The sequence below is a fragment of the Dama dama genome, chromosome 2 (genome assembly GCF_033118175.1).
Source record: "Dama dama isolate Ldn47 chromosome 2, ASM3311817v1, whole genome shotgun sequence".
NCBI classification, from domain to species: domain Eukaryota; kingdom Metazoa; phylum Chordata; class Mammalia; order Artiodactyla; family Cervidae; genus Dama; species Dama dama.
In genome coordinates this window covers 15,215,145-15,229,470 of record NC_083682.1, presented here as the reverse complement: position 1 = coordinate 15,229,470, position 14,326 = coordinate 15,215,145, and positions in this window count along the sequence as shown.

Here is a 14,326-nt window from a genome sequence, read left to right as displayed (position 1 = left end):
TGTTCTTTCAAGTTAAAGTGGTGTTTCATGAAAAAAGTGGGTACTTCAGCCTACTATTCAAATAATCACCCAAGCGTTTTTGCCTCAAGACAATCTTTATGCTTCAGAATAGCGACGAAGTGCTTTATGTGTATTTTCTGTTTTGTCACACAGAATATTAACAAATAAATATTTAATAAAATCAGAAAATAAAAGTGAGAAATAACAACAGATACCATAGAAACACAAAGGATTATAAAGAATATCATAACTATGTATACACCAACAAACTGGACAACCTAGAAGACAAATTGAAATGGACAAATTGAAAGACTCATATAACCTTCTAAGACTGAATCAGGAAGAAATAGAAAGTGTGAACAAGCCCATTACTAGTACAGACATTGAAACAATAGTCAAAAAGCTACCCAAAAAAACAAAAATTCAAGACCAGATGGTTTCATAAGTGAATTCTACCAAATATTCTAAGAAGATTTAATACCTATTCTTCTCAAACTCTTCCGAAAATTAATAAGGAAGGAATGCTTTCTAATCCATTTTACAAAGCTAACATCACCCTGATACCAAATCACAGGCAAAGGCAACACACAAAAAAAAGAAAATTACAGGCTAATTTATCTGATGAACATAGATACAAAAACCCTCAGCAAAATATCAGTAAACCCAATTCAATAATACATCAATAAGATCATGTACCATGATCAAGTAGAATTTATTCTAGGAATGTAAGATGGTTCATCATCTATGAATTAATTAAAGTGATATGCCACATTTTAAAAATGAAGAATAAAAACTATGTGATCATCTCAATAGATAAAGAAAAAGTATTTGACAAGATTTAACACAAATTTATAATAAAAACTCTCAATAAACTGGATATAGAAGAGATACATCTCAACATAGTAAAATCCATAGATGATAAAACCACAGGTAACATCATACACAATGGTAATAAATTTTAAAGTTATACCTCTAAGATCAGGAAAACGACAAGGATGCTCACTCTTGCCACTTCTATTTAACATAGTACTGAAAGTCCTAGCCAGAGAAATTAGGCAAGAAACGTGGCGGGGGGGGGGGGGGGGGGGGGGGGCGGGGGGGAGGTGTTCAAATTGGAAAGGAAAAAATAAAACTGTCAATATTTGCAGATGACATGATTTTATATTTAGAAAATACTAAAGACTCCTCCAAAAAAAAAAAAAAAACTATTAGCAATAACAAATACATGATAAAAAAAATCAATATACAAAAATCTATTGTATTTCTATATACCAACAACGACCTATCAGAAAGAAAAATTAAGATAACAATTCCATTCAAAATTGCAGCAAAGAGAATAAAATACCTAGGAATAAATTTAATAAACAGAGTGAAAGATCTGTATACCGAAAACTATAAGACACTGATGAAAAAAAACTGAAGAAGACACAAATAAATGGAAAGATATTCTGTGCTCATGGATTAGAAGAATTAACGTTGTCAAAAATGTTCTCATTACATAAAGCAATCTAGATTCAGTCTAATTCCTATCAAAATCATAAAGATATTATTTATAAAAATGAACAAAAAAATTTTAAAATTCACATGGACCTACAGAAGACTCTGCATAATTAAAGCAATCCAGAGGAAAAAAGAACAAAGCTAGAGGTATCATACCACAGAGCCATAGTAAGCAAAACAACGGGGCATGGGCAGAAAAACAGATACATAGATCAAAGGACTGGAATCCCCAAAATAAACCCATGCATATATGAACACTTAATTTATGACAAAGCAGCAAAGAATATACCATGGAGAAAGGATAGTCTCTCCCATAAAGGTGGTGGAAAACCGGACAACCGCATGAAACATAAATGAAACTAGACCACCATCTCACACCATACACAAAAGTTAACTCAAACTGGATTAAAGATGTGAATGTAAGACATGAAATCTTAAAACTCCTAGAAGAAAACATTGGCAGCGTACTCTCTGACACTGGTCCTAGCAATACCTTTCTAGAAAATGTCTCCTGCTTCCCTGATAGCAGTTGGTAAAGAATCCGCCTGCAATGCAGGAGACCCCAGTTCGATTCCTGAATCAGGAAGATCCCCTGACGAAGGGAAAGGCTACCTACTCCAGTATTCTGACCTGGAGAATTCCATGGACTATAGTCCATGGGGTAGAAAAGGGTTAGACAAGACTGAACGACTTTCACTTTTACACAAGGCAAGAGAAACAAAAGGAAACATAAACAAAAAATATTACACTGAACTAAAAACCTTCTGCACAACAAAGGAACTCTTAAATAAAATGAAAAGACAACCTATTGAATGGGAGAAGATATTTGCAAATGATATATCCAATAAGGGGTTAATATTCAAAACATATTTCAAAACTCATACAACTCAACAACAACAGCAAAAAATCAAACAACCCAATTAAAAGATGGGCAGAGACACTGAAAAGACATTTTTCCAAAGAAGACATACAGATGGCCAACAGGCACATGAAAAGACATCACTGATGAATAGGGAAATGCAAATAAAAGTCACAGTGAATTATCACCTTACACCTGTCAGAATGCTATTATCAACAAGACAAGAAATAACACATATTGATAAGGATATGGAGAAAACAGAACCCTTCTACATTGTTACTGAAATGTAAACAGGTGCAGCCACTACAGAAGGCAGTTTAGAGATACCTCAAAAAATTGAAAATAGAACTATCATATGATCCAGCCATTACACTCCTGGGTATTTATCCAAAAACACTAATCTGAAAAGCTACCTGCCCTCTGTGTTCATTGAACAAATTGTTTATGATCACCAAGATATGGAACAACCTAAGTGCCCATAGACATATGAATGGACAAAGAAAAACATATATATACACATCACATATGAAACCTTGTCATTTGCAACAACATAGATGGACCTTGAGGGTATTATGCTAAGTGAAATAAGTCAGACAAATACTGTATGATTTCACTCATACATAGAATATTAAAAACTAATAAAACAAGTAAAAATAAAATAAATGAATAAACAAAAACAAACACATAAATACAGAGAAAAGAGTAGTGGTTGCCAGAGAGGAAGGAGTTAGGGGACATCAAAATGGGGAAAGAGATCAACTGTACACTGGAAAATATATTCTTAGAGGTGAGCGTGTTGTAGGGTGGGGTTTTCCCACTTAGCTCAGTGGTAAAGAATCTGCCTGCCAAGACAGGAGACGCAAGAGAGGCAAGTTCAGTCCCTGGGTCGGGAAGATCCTCTGGAGGAGGAAATGCAACCCACTCCAGTCATTTTGCCTGGAAAGTCCCATGGACAGAGGAACCTGGTGGGCTACAGTCCATGGGGTCTCAAAGAGACAAGACTGAGCACCCACATGTGTGGCAGGTGGTGACATGTTGTAGGTGATGCAGAAGAAAAATATAATGCTGTGTGCATGAAACTTGTAAATAAGGTTTTAATTAACAATTAAAATAAATTTAAAAATTGAAAAGTATCTCAGGGCCAAGATTTAATCAAATTAGTCAATTTTACTATTCCAAAGAGGACATTTTAAAGTGATCTTGACTGTGAGCTTCTGGCAGTGGAGAACACAGTACTATTTGTACAGTTTGACATGTTTGCCTTGATTCATGATAAGGGGCCATCTGTTTTACCCACCATTGCTTTATACCAGATATCTGATATAAAGACCAACTGAAAATAGTTTGGCTTTACTGACCCCCTGAAAGGATCTTGTAGAGCCCGCACACACATCCATGGTCCACAGTTTGAGACCCGCTTGTCTAAGCCAGCAATCATGGTAACTTCATTCTGCCTTGCCAAGTTAGCAACTTAGTCCTGGGCATATGAGGCAGCTTTGGCCTATGACGGATGAGGATAAGTACATGGAAAGACTTCTTGGAAGGTCTTGCTTACTCCAAAAAAGGAAACAAAGATACAGATACTTCCTTTTCTGACTCTGGACACTGACATCATCTGTGATTCCTGGAACTGCGGCAGCCATCTTGTGAGCAAGAGGGAAAAAGTCAAGAAAATCAGAGAAGTGGACGCTGGAGTTCCAGGTAACTCTGACGCAGCACATTAATCACTGTGATAACACACTGCCTCTGGACTGTCTGTGAGATAATAAGTGTCTTCTTGCTCAAGTCACTTTTAGTTGGATTTTCATCTATTTGAGATAAAACAGTCCTTGACCATGCACAACCTGCAGACTACCTGGGTTGAATATTAGCATATACCCTTTTATGAAGTTCATATTCCCAGCTAAATAATAAGCTCCTTGAAGGAAAATTTACTTTAGAATTGTTTTACTAGTGATAAACAAAGACCACTGAAAATCAGGACAATATTCCTTCAAAGCATTTTCCTGTAATTTCATGCCCTGCTTTTTACTCTGTGGTCTTGCTGCCAGAGCTTGGATGAATTCCCTCCATTCTGTAAGACACATATTCTTCTCCTTATGAATCCCTGTCATTTATGCTGTCTTTCACAATTCTGCTCCAGAAATCAGTTTCATAAAATATTAGTCTGACTTATCCTCCACAGTTCCCACACCCATACCAACATATCAGGCATATGTTATAAAAAAAGCTACAACAATAATATAACAAGCTCAGCTATGAAATGCATACATAGTGAATATTAAGGGGATAGATTGAATTAATCACAAATATATCTTTAATGACTTATATCTGGAAATCCATTCACCACGCACAAGTGTGCACTTTTGGTTTTCTTTCCTGACTACGTACTTGGGATTGAGGTGCGTTTATTTTAATATTTAGGCTCTGGAAAATTTCCACAATGTTCCTCACTCCATGCACCGTATCTTGGATGTAACCAAGAACTTTTGTTCATCTCCATTCTGATTGTGTGATTTGCATTATTAACTTGACCTCTCTGTGCCTCAGTTTCCCCATTTGTACAGTAAGGATGATAATAGGATTTACTCCACAAACTAGTGTTAAGATCAAATGAATTAATAAATATCACACACTTCAGAAAATGCTTGGCACACCTTTTGTTGTTGTTCATTGTTCAGACACTAAAGGAAAGTGAAGTCGCTCAGTCGTGTCCAACTCTTTGTGACCCCATGGACTGTAGCCCTACCAGGCTCCTCCAGCCATGGGATTTTCCAGGGAAGAATACTGGAGTGGGTTGCCATTTCCTTCTCCAGGAGATCTTCCTGACCCAGGGATTGAACCCGGGTCTCCTGCATTGTAGGCAGACGCTTTACCATCTGAGCCACAGGGAAGTCGTTCAGACACTAAGTTGTGTTCAACTCTTTGCGACCCCATGAACTGCAGCACATCAGGTTTCCCTGTCCTTCATTATCTCTCAGAGTTTGCTCAGACTCATGTCCATTGAGTCAATGATGCTATCCAACCATTTCGCCCTCTTTCGCCCCCTTCTCCTCTTGCCTACACCTTTCCCAGCATCATCTTTAGAGTCCAACAAAAATTAGCTATTACTACTATGTTTATATATCATCATTACGGTTACTTTGCCCAAATGTGATGATTCTGCACACTTTTCTATAGGGCTCTAATCTCCCCATTTCCCACCCTCTGGCAAGTATAATATAGAGCTATTAGCAGTTACCTATTTATCTTTTTTTTCCTTTGAGGCATAAAAAAAGTTATTTCTATGACTATATAGGCAGAAGAGGAGTTTCAGGCAGAACAGGAGTTCCCTGGTGTTTTCTGGTAATTTCCATCATACCTCTTTATTTCTATTTTTTTTCCTTCCTTGACCACATCTTCCTGTTTTGGATTCTCTCGTTTCATCTCCATCCTCAGTCTTCAAAGGCCCTTCTACACAACACTCTGTATTTGAGTTCCATTCCATTTGTGTTCAAAGAGCATTTAAGGGAAGAACAAATTTATTCTTGTCATTCTTATTGACTTTGCGGTCAGAGTTGGGCTCTCGAGCAATTGATTTCTGTTTGTGTATAGTTTTGATATACTGCAGCTTAGTAATTTTCCAGATGGACAAAGGGCCTATCACAGACGGTGGGTTTCCCCGTCTGATCAGTCACCAGCTCAACTCTCTTGGTCAAAAAATTGATGATTCCCACAAAAGCACTTTGAAGAGCAAGAAGAATATGTCATCATCTCCTCTGACAAAGGGCCCAGTTGATCCTTCACCCAAATAGACCCTCAAGAGAACCAGGGACAAGGGTCTAGGAAGAAAGGTCAAAGGTTTCTGATTAATAAACACCTGAAGTTCCAAACTCCTAGAGCAAATAGTTACTCTCTTCCTTCCCAGGGTAAGTAGCCATGAAAGGTCTCTTCCCTACTTACTGTTGCCTCTGAGAGTCTTTCCAAATTTTCTTTCCTGGTGCCTCCTAGTTTTTTGTCGTTTCTTCTCTACTACCAGTATTTTGCTTGATTAAATATTCTTGTTGTTTACCTGTTCTCTTTCTAAACTCACTTTCCAGATCCTTCTTCATTTGGACATCAAAATCATTTCTCTAAACTTTTTGACTGTCATTCATCTGGAGCTTAGGACAATGAAAGACACCAAGGAACCTACAGGTAGGGTGACCATGTAATTTGTCCTTCAAATCAGAATACTTTTCAAAGTGAAAGGAGGTGCTCTTAGTAATTAACCCAGGACTGTGGGTATAAATGGAGACTTACCTTGGGCAAACCAGACTCAAATCCTCTTACGTGGAGATGGATGCTACTACTTCTAGGGTATACTGATAGCATCATGCAAGTTCTCGAAAACTGAGCTTTCCTAGTCTCACACTGATTTGGGGCCAGTGTCTTGGGCAGTTCAGTAAAGTATGTATTCAAGCCATGGGTGGTAGTCTACGTAATTATCATTAAGCCTGCACCCTTTGAAGTCCATTCATCTACAGTAGACTCTCTACTGCCCTCCTGTGGTGCGTGGTGGTTTGAGTGCTCTTGAGTCCTTCCCTACCACCACCCTCCCCCCACTCCCCATTCTAAAGGAGGATCTACAATGTGAAATTAATGACTTCTGTGGGCAAGAGGAATGGGAAGACAGGGAGCCAATAGCAATGATTTTGAGATTCTGAGGTCATTCCCCTTTACTTATAGACCTCAGCAAATTCAACTCCTTTATCCCACCCCCTTTCCTCTCACAAGAGTCATTGCTGTCCGGCTGTTGGTTCCACTCCCAACATGGGAATGGGATTAGGGGCTGGAGGTCTGAGGCCTGCGTGGAACCACAGTGGATGGGCCATGAAAGGTCAGCAAAGAGTTAATTTGGGGTCAACTCTTTAGGGACACGGCATGGTGTGAGCTTCTCAGGGGAGCCCTGAAAGAGGACAGGTGGCCAGAACTGGGGCAGGAGGTAGGGTGTAGACCTGGATCTGGACCTGACCTAAGACTGGAGCTAGATGGAAGGAGCAGGAAAATGGTGAAGGAGGAACCAGACAGGGGCAGAGGCCAGGACGGACTGTGACCCCAGGCAGCTAAGAGGGTCCGTCCCTGAGATCGAGGAGGCAAGAAGTCTGGGCCAGGAGGAAGCAGCCAAACTGAGTCTGACTGAGGAGTAAGGTGAGTGTCACCAGTTTCCAGAGTCACAAAGGCCTCTCATGGAGGGCACCCTAGGTATTAAAGCAGTTGCTACAGGTTACCCTAAAAACACTTTATGAGAAAGCATCATCAAAATCATAATCAGGTCTCCCAGCCTATTAAATTCTGGCCATTTAAAATCAAGGATTCACTTTATCAAGCATAGTAGAAAAGCTTTTATGTGTATATATACAAGTGTGTGTATATATATAGAATGTATAATATGTATATTAGAAAACTTATGAATTTTTGCCTAACTAAAAAATTTATGACATCTTGATTCCACTTGCTTGATTTAGTATGAACAGAATACAAGCTTTCTAAATAAAAAAATTTTAAAAAAAGATATGCAGCAAGCAAGAAAGGTTTACTGTATAGCACAGGGAACTCCAGTCAAAATCTTGTAATAACCTATAATGGAAAATAATCTGAAAAATAATATATGTGTATATGTATAACTGAATCACCCTGCTCTGTACCTGAAACACTGTAAGTGAACTATGCTTCAATTTTATATATAGTGAAAAAAGATGAACAAAAATAAAATAAAACCAGGGCTTCAGGGACTTCCCTGGTGGCCCAGTGATTAAGACTCCACCTTGCAGTGGAGGGGACATAGGTTTGATCCCTGGTCAGGGAATTAAGATCGCACAGGCCACAGATAGAGAGCTGGGGGGCCGCAATGAAACATCTCAACATGACACAGGGAAGGTCCCGCGTGCTGCAATAAATACCTGATGCCGCCAAATAAATAAATATTTTTTAAAATCTCATTTTAAAAAAACCAAGGCTTCAGTGTGCCTATATAATTCAAAATCTTCAGAAAACCAAGTGATCTTTGCCGTCTGCGTGTGACTTATCATCCAGTATTAGGTGCTACATGCAGCCAGGGCTCAAAGAAGGGAAGCAGGGAAAGTCAGTCAGCCCTACCCTGGCCCCCTCTCTCCTCCAGGAGTCTCTAGCTTCTCCTCCACTTGATTTGGCCACTTGAAGCGCTTGAACCCAGATGTCGATGGCTGCCCTCTGAATCCGGGGCAGAGGATTAGACCTCGTGGAAAATGACTTACTTGTGAGTGGCTAATAGCACACCTGCCAAATGTCAAATATGGCTGATATCTTCCCACCGGTTCCCCGCATCCAGAGCCTCCTTTCCTTCAAGTGCTATCTGAAATGTCTCTGTAGATCCATGCTTATCCATGCTGCCAGGGCTGCAGTTACTTAATAATGTCAAGATCGCTGAGCCTCCCTAATGAGACAGATACACAACATCAACTGTCATTTTAAACAAACATGCAATCAGGAGAGCGGTGCTAGAAACACTATCTGTCTAATTTCATGGAGATGATGCGGGCACGGGGCTGCTTTCAAGTGTTTCCTCTGGCTCCATTGCACAGGATTTCAGTGGGGGTGGGGGGGTGGGGACGGTGGATTTTCACAAGAACCGCAAAATTGTCAGTTCTGTGAAAAAGAAATTGCTTTAGCAGCTGGAATCCAGGAGGACAAATAGGTGCACTGATTATATCTTCATTGTTCACCAGAGCTGCAGCACTCAGCAAGTTGTAATTATGCTGTGAAGAGCTCGGTTCTGCAGTCAAGTCTTTCCCCATGTGAATATAAACAGTATTATTGTTTGTTATCAAATACTTGCAGCCAATCCTGCAACACACACACACACACACATGCACACACATGCACACACTCGCTCACCACACAGCATATGCAAACCCACGGGTCTGAGCTACAGCCCATTTTGTTCAGAGTGGAGCTATGGACACATTCTGTTCAATTGGATTCAGCACAGGGGTGACCAGCTGCACTACCCAGCACCTGGGCCTGGGTCATGCAGAAGGAATCAAAGAAATGCGGTAGAAAAGAAAACTAGAGATGAGTGAGTTAAAGACTTGGATTAGGCAGAACAACACGGAGGAAAAGACAACATGACAACCTCAGACACTGACTGTGGTGTGTGCGTCTGAACAGCTCCTGACACACCACCCGGCACGTGGCTCACTCCTGTAGGTCCCATTTGTCACAGATGCACCTCCACACGCAAAATTCTGACAGTTACCAATGTGCCTCAGTGGCCACTGACCCTTGATTTCAGCGTTCTCTCTCATTCTGAGAATTTTACCTTCCAGGAACCAGCCAGAAAGAACCTCTGGATAGCTCTACTCCCTGCCCTCTCCCCATTTCCCAGGAAACAGGGTCTTTTCATGGGTAGATCCCACCTGCCTTGACTTAGGAAATCCATTAATATTTCAGGGCATCACCAGACTTTTGAGATGATAAAATGCAAAGATTCCCAGAAAGTGCCAGAGCCCAGCTAGGAGGGAGAGAGCAGTGATGGAAATGAGTTTCTTTCCAAAGGACATTCCCTCTATGTACAGGTTGTGGTGATTTGTGCACCAAAAGCCAACCAGTAAGTCAAATGTAGTTTGCTGATCTCATATTTCTTCTTTCTTCCTAAAGACTTTGCTCCTACGTAAAGGAAGCAGGGAGAGCAAGATGGAGAAAGGTATAGTCTGGGCACTTGTAGGCCCAATTGTAATTTCTATGAATAGATGTCTCTAACATAAGGTGAATTGGAACCTCATTGTTTTGAAATCCTACCATAAAGGAGATGCCTTGAAGATAAACCATCAGGACAAGAAGGCAGACTCTGTGATAAAAATCCTCATTGGTATTCAATATCCAAGGACAGAAGTTCCCAGCGCATAAGCTCACTTTGAAGAGGCTGGAGGGAATGGGAGGAGAGAGGGGTCTTTTGTGTTCTTTTAAACCTGGGTAGTGGTGGTTTAGTCACTAAGTCGTATGCGACTCTTTGTGACCCCATGGACTGTAGCCTACCAGGCTCCTCTGTCCATGGGATTTCAAGCTGGGGCTTAAATATTTAGAAAATGTTCAAGCAAGAATTTGTATAATATTAATGGCTAAGTATCAATAAAGATGAAATATTGATAAGGGTTACCCCAGTGGCTCAGCAGGAAAGAATCTACCTGCAATTCAGTAGACTCGGGAGACTCAGGTTTGATTCCTGGGTCTGGAAGATGCCCTGGAGGAGGGCATGGTAACCCACTCCAATATTCTTGCCTGAAAAATCCCATGGACAGAGGAGCCTGGAAGGCTACAGTCCGGGGGTTGTAGAGTCAGACCTGATTGAGCAACTGAGCACGCACACAGGCACTGAGAAGGGATAAATGAATTGGAACTGGCTCTCATAGATCACCACTACCACCCACTCACACCAGCAAAAAGAAAGGGCAAGAGAAAATGAACCCAAGACAGACAGTCTGGACACAGTCCTGGCATAGAGTCTGTGAGCACAACTGGAGGAGGCATTTAATGTATCTGAGGAACAAGGGCAACCATGGACTTCCCTGGTGGCTCAGATGGTAAAGAATCTGCCTGCAGTGCAGATCTGGGTTCAGTCCCTGCGTCAGGAAGATCCCCTGGAGAAAGGAATGGCTACCGACCCCGGTAATCTTGCCTGGAGAATTCCATGGACAGAGGAGCCTGGTGGGCTACTGTCCATGGGGTTGCATAGAGTCAGACACAACTCAGCAACTAACACACTTTCACAAGGGCAGCTGTGGAAGAAAAAAATTGCTGAAGTCATAGCTAGGAAGATAATAAATAACTCCATGGAGAAAGGAGTTGCTTGTTATGCAGGAAAGAGCAGTGGATGTGCAATTAGAAGCCATGACTCCGGGCTGTGGATTTGCTGGTGATGGTCGTATTATCCTTAAAACTGCAATGCCTTGATTTTCATCTTGATGAAAGGAGGAGATTAGATTAAATTAGTCTCATGTCCTAGCTCTAAGAGTTCACAAACGGACTTTACCATACATAGGATGTAATCATACAATATAAGCAGAAATCAAATAGATTTTGCCCAAATCGTGTTGAAAATAGGAGGAAAGTCTTGGACCACAGACCGTGCTGACAGTGGACAGATGGCTAGAAAGATGGAAGAGAAAGGAAGGCAGCCTCTGCTTAAGGAAGATTTCTGAGCTCTCTCAAGGCTGAGCCCCCAGCTGTTTTGGTAGCTGGGTGAGTGAGCACACCTAGGCTGTAGGTTATCTGAAGGCACAGCAAATTATAAATGCTAGGGGTCAGCTTGAGAGTGAGCGGGCAGGTTAGACACAGAGAGAAAAAAAAGTTATTATGTAGAAATACATGTCTAACAATCAACGCCTGGGGTTCCGGACACCTCCGAATGTGTGGTAACTGTGCTAGGGGCTGGTCTCATAGGATGAGCACTTGCAGCCACACACAGCCCCACATTCAGAAGGGCCCCATGCCTGGTTTCATGTTCTGCTGTCACTTTCTTGAAACTCTATTTTTGAACAAGAGGCCCTGCGTTTCCTTTGACATTGGGTCCTGCAAATAATGTTACCGATTCTGACTGGACTCAAGAACACAAATTATAAAATCATTTTTAACAAGGAATCTGATATACGACCCCATGGCTAAAATAGCCCTCTGTTCTGGTCAGTTTTCTTTCCTGTTTGGTCTCTGTTTATTTTGCATCTCTGGCTAAGCACTTCAAATGTCCTTCTTACATTCTACATCTCCTCACATCTAAAATCTTCAAGACTTTCTTCATAGAGATGCAACCTTCCTACCTATGATACAGTATGTAATTTAGGGGACAGTGTACATACTTGTCAAAACCTGAAACCATTGTGAGGGCACGAGTGAATCTGACGTGCCCAGGATCTGTGACACACCCAATTGCCAGTGTTGCTAACAACGAAAAGAAAGCCAAAGGGAGGGGACATTGGCTTGTGGTCCAGGGGCCAGAAATCCGCCTGCCAATGCAGAGGACACAGGTTTGATTCCTGGTCCAGGAAGTAAGATCCCACATGCCGAGCAGCACCTAAGCCCATGCGCTCAACTACTGAGCCCACGTGCGGCAACTGCTGAAGGTCGTGTGCCCTAGAGTCTGTGCTCTGCAACGAGAGGAGTCACCACAATGAGAAGCCTGAGCGCCTCAACTAGAGAGTAGCCCTCACTCACCACAACTAGAGAAAGCCTTGGTGCAGCAACAAAGACCCAGCGCAGCCCAGAAAATAAATAAAAAGGAAAAAACAAAGTCCAAGAGGGGCTGAGCTCTTTGAAAGGAGTCTCCAAGACCCTTTCCAAGATCTCTCCCATTAAGAACATAACAGGAGGCTATGAGTTGCTAAAGCAGTAGAAAATTGAAGAAATAATTCCATTATGGAACAGAAAATCACCTAGAAAAGTAATTTAGAAAGAGGTAGAATAGAGAAGCAGCTAAGAATGTGGCTCTTGTGTCAGATGATCAGGTTCAGAGGTGAACCAAGTTCACATCCCAGCTCTGTCATTTCACTAAGAGGATATGACCTTGGGCAAATTCCTTAGCCTGGTGGATTGGTTTTCATTTCTGCCAAACAAACTAAAACAAACCTAACGGCTTAAACAACACACATTTATCCTCATACAGTCTCTGTGTGTCAGGAGTCCCAGCCGGGCTTACCTGCGCCTGTGCTGAGACTCTCACGCGGCCACCATCCAGGTGTGGTCGGGCTGTGTTCTCACCCAGAAGCTTGACTGGGGAAACGCCAAACCCCCTGGTTCATACTCTTGACAGGGTGCACTCCCTTGCAGACAAGGTCTCCGCCTCTCACTGGCTGTTGCCTAGAGAACACCTTCAGGCCCAAGAGCCCACCAGCAGCCCCCTGCCATGTGGCCATCTCCATGGGCAGGTCATGGCTATTTGCTTCTTCAAAGCTGGCCACTGAATCTCTCTCACTCCAGTCTGCTGGGACAAGTCTCAGATCAGGCAACAAGGTTCTAGAAGGAGCACCCATCAACTCTGGCCTATTCTACTGGAAGAAGCAAATCCCAGGTTTTCCCCACCCCACACACACTGAAGGGAAGAGGCTCTGTAGGGTGTAACACCAGGAGAATGGTGGTGCTTTTACTTACTTACTGTCTGAGGCTGACAGTAAAGAATCCACCTGCAATGCCGGAGACCTGGGTTCCATTCCTGGGTTGGGAAGATCCCCTGGAGGAGGGTATGGCAACCCACTCCGGCATTCCTGCCTGGAGAATCCCCACAGTCAGAGGAACCTGGCAGGCTACAGTCCATGAGGTTGAAAAGATTCAGACATGACTGAGTGACTAAGCACATCTTGGTTCTGCTTAACACAGCCCACCCTCCCATTATGATGTGGGAACAGAGTAACACATCAAATCACCTCTGAAGGAGTATGGGAGAATATAGGCTCTTGAGTAAATATTCGGGGTTCAGACCCCAGCTGCTCAATCCTGCCAAGCATGTGGCCTGGGGCAAGTGTCCTTACCTCTCCATATTTATTTCATCTCCTACAAAATGAGAATTATTATAGTAATTACCTCAGGTACCGATGGAAGGATTAAGAGTGATAACGTTTATAAATCATTTAAGACCATGCCTAGCATTTAATAAATGCTCAATACATGTGAGAAATGGAATATTTTCTGCCACATCAGTAAACAAAGGATGTCACAGTCACCAGCGATTAGAGCCACCACCGAAGGTGAGCCTGAGGAAACTCAGGAAGGAAATGAATACCTGCCATCTAGCAGCCATCAGACTGCAGCCACGCCTCACAGTGAGCCCAGAGGGAATTCAGGGTGTGAAAACACAGGATGCCGGCAGCAGATAGCTGAGTGCATGTCAAAAGAATGATTTCAGTGAGCCCAGACTCTTGCATCTTCCCACACATAGAAAAGCACTAAATTCCTAAAAACTTGACATATCTAGTTTTCTTT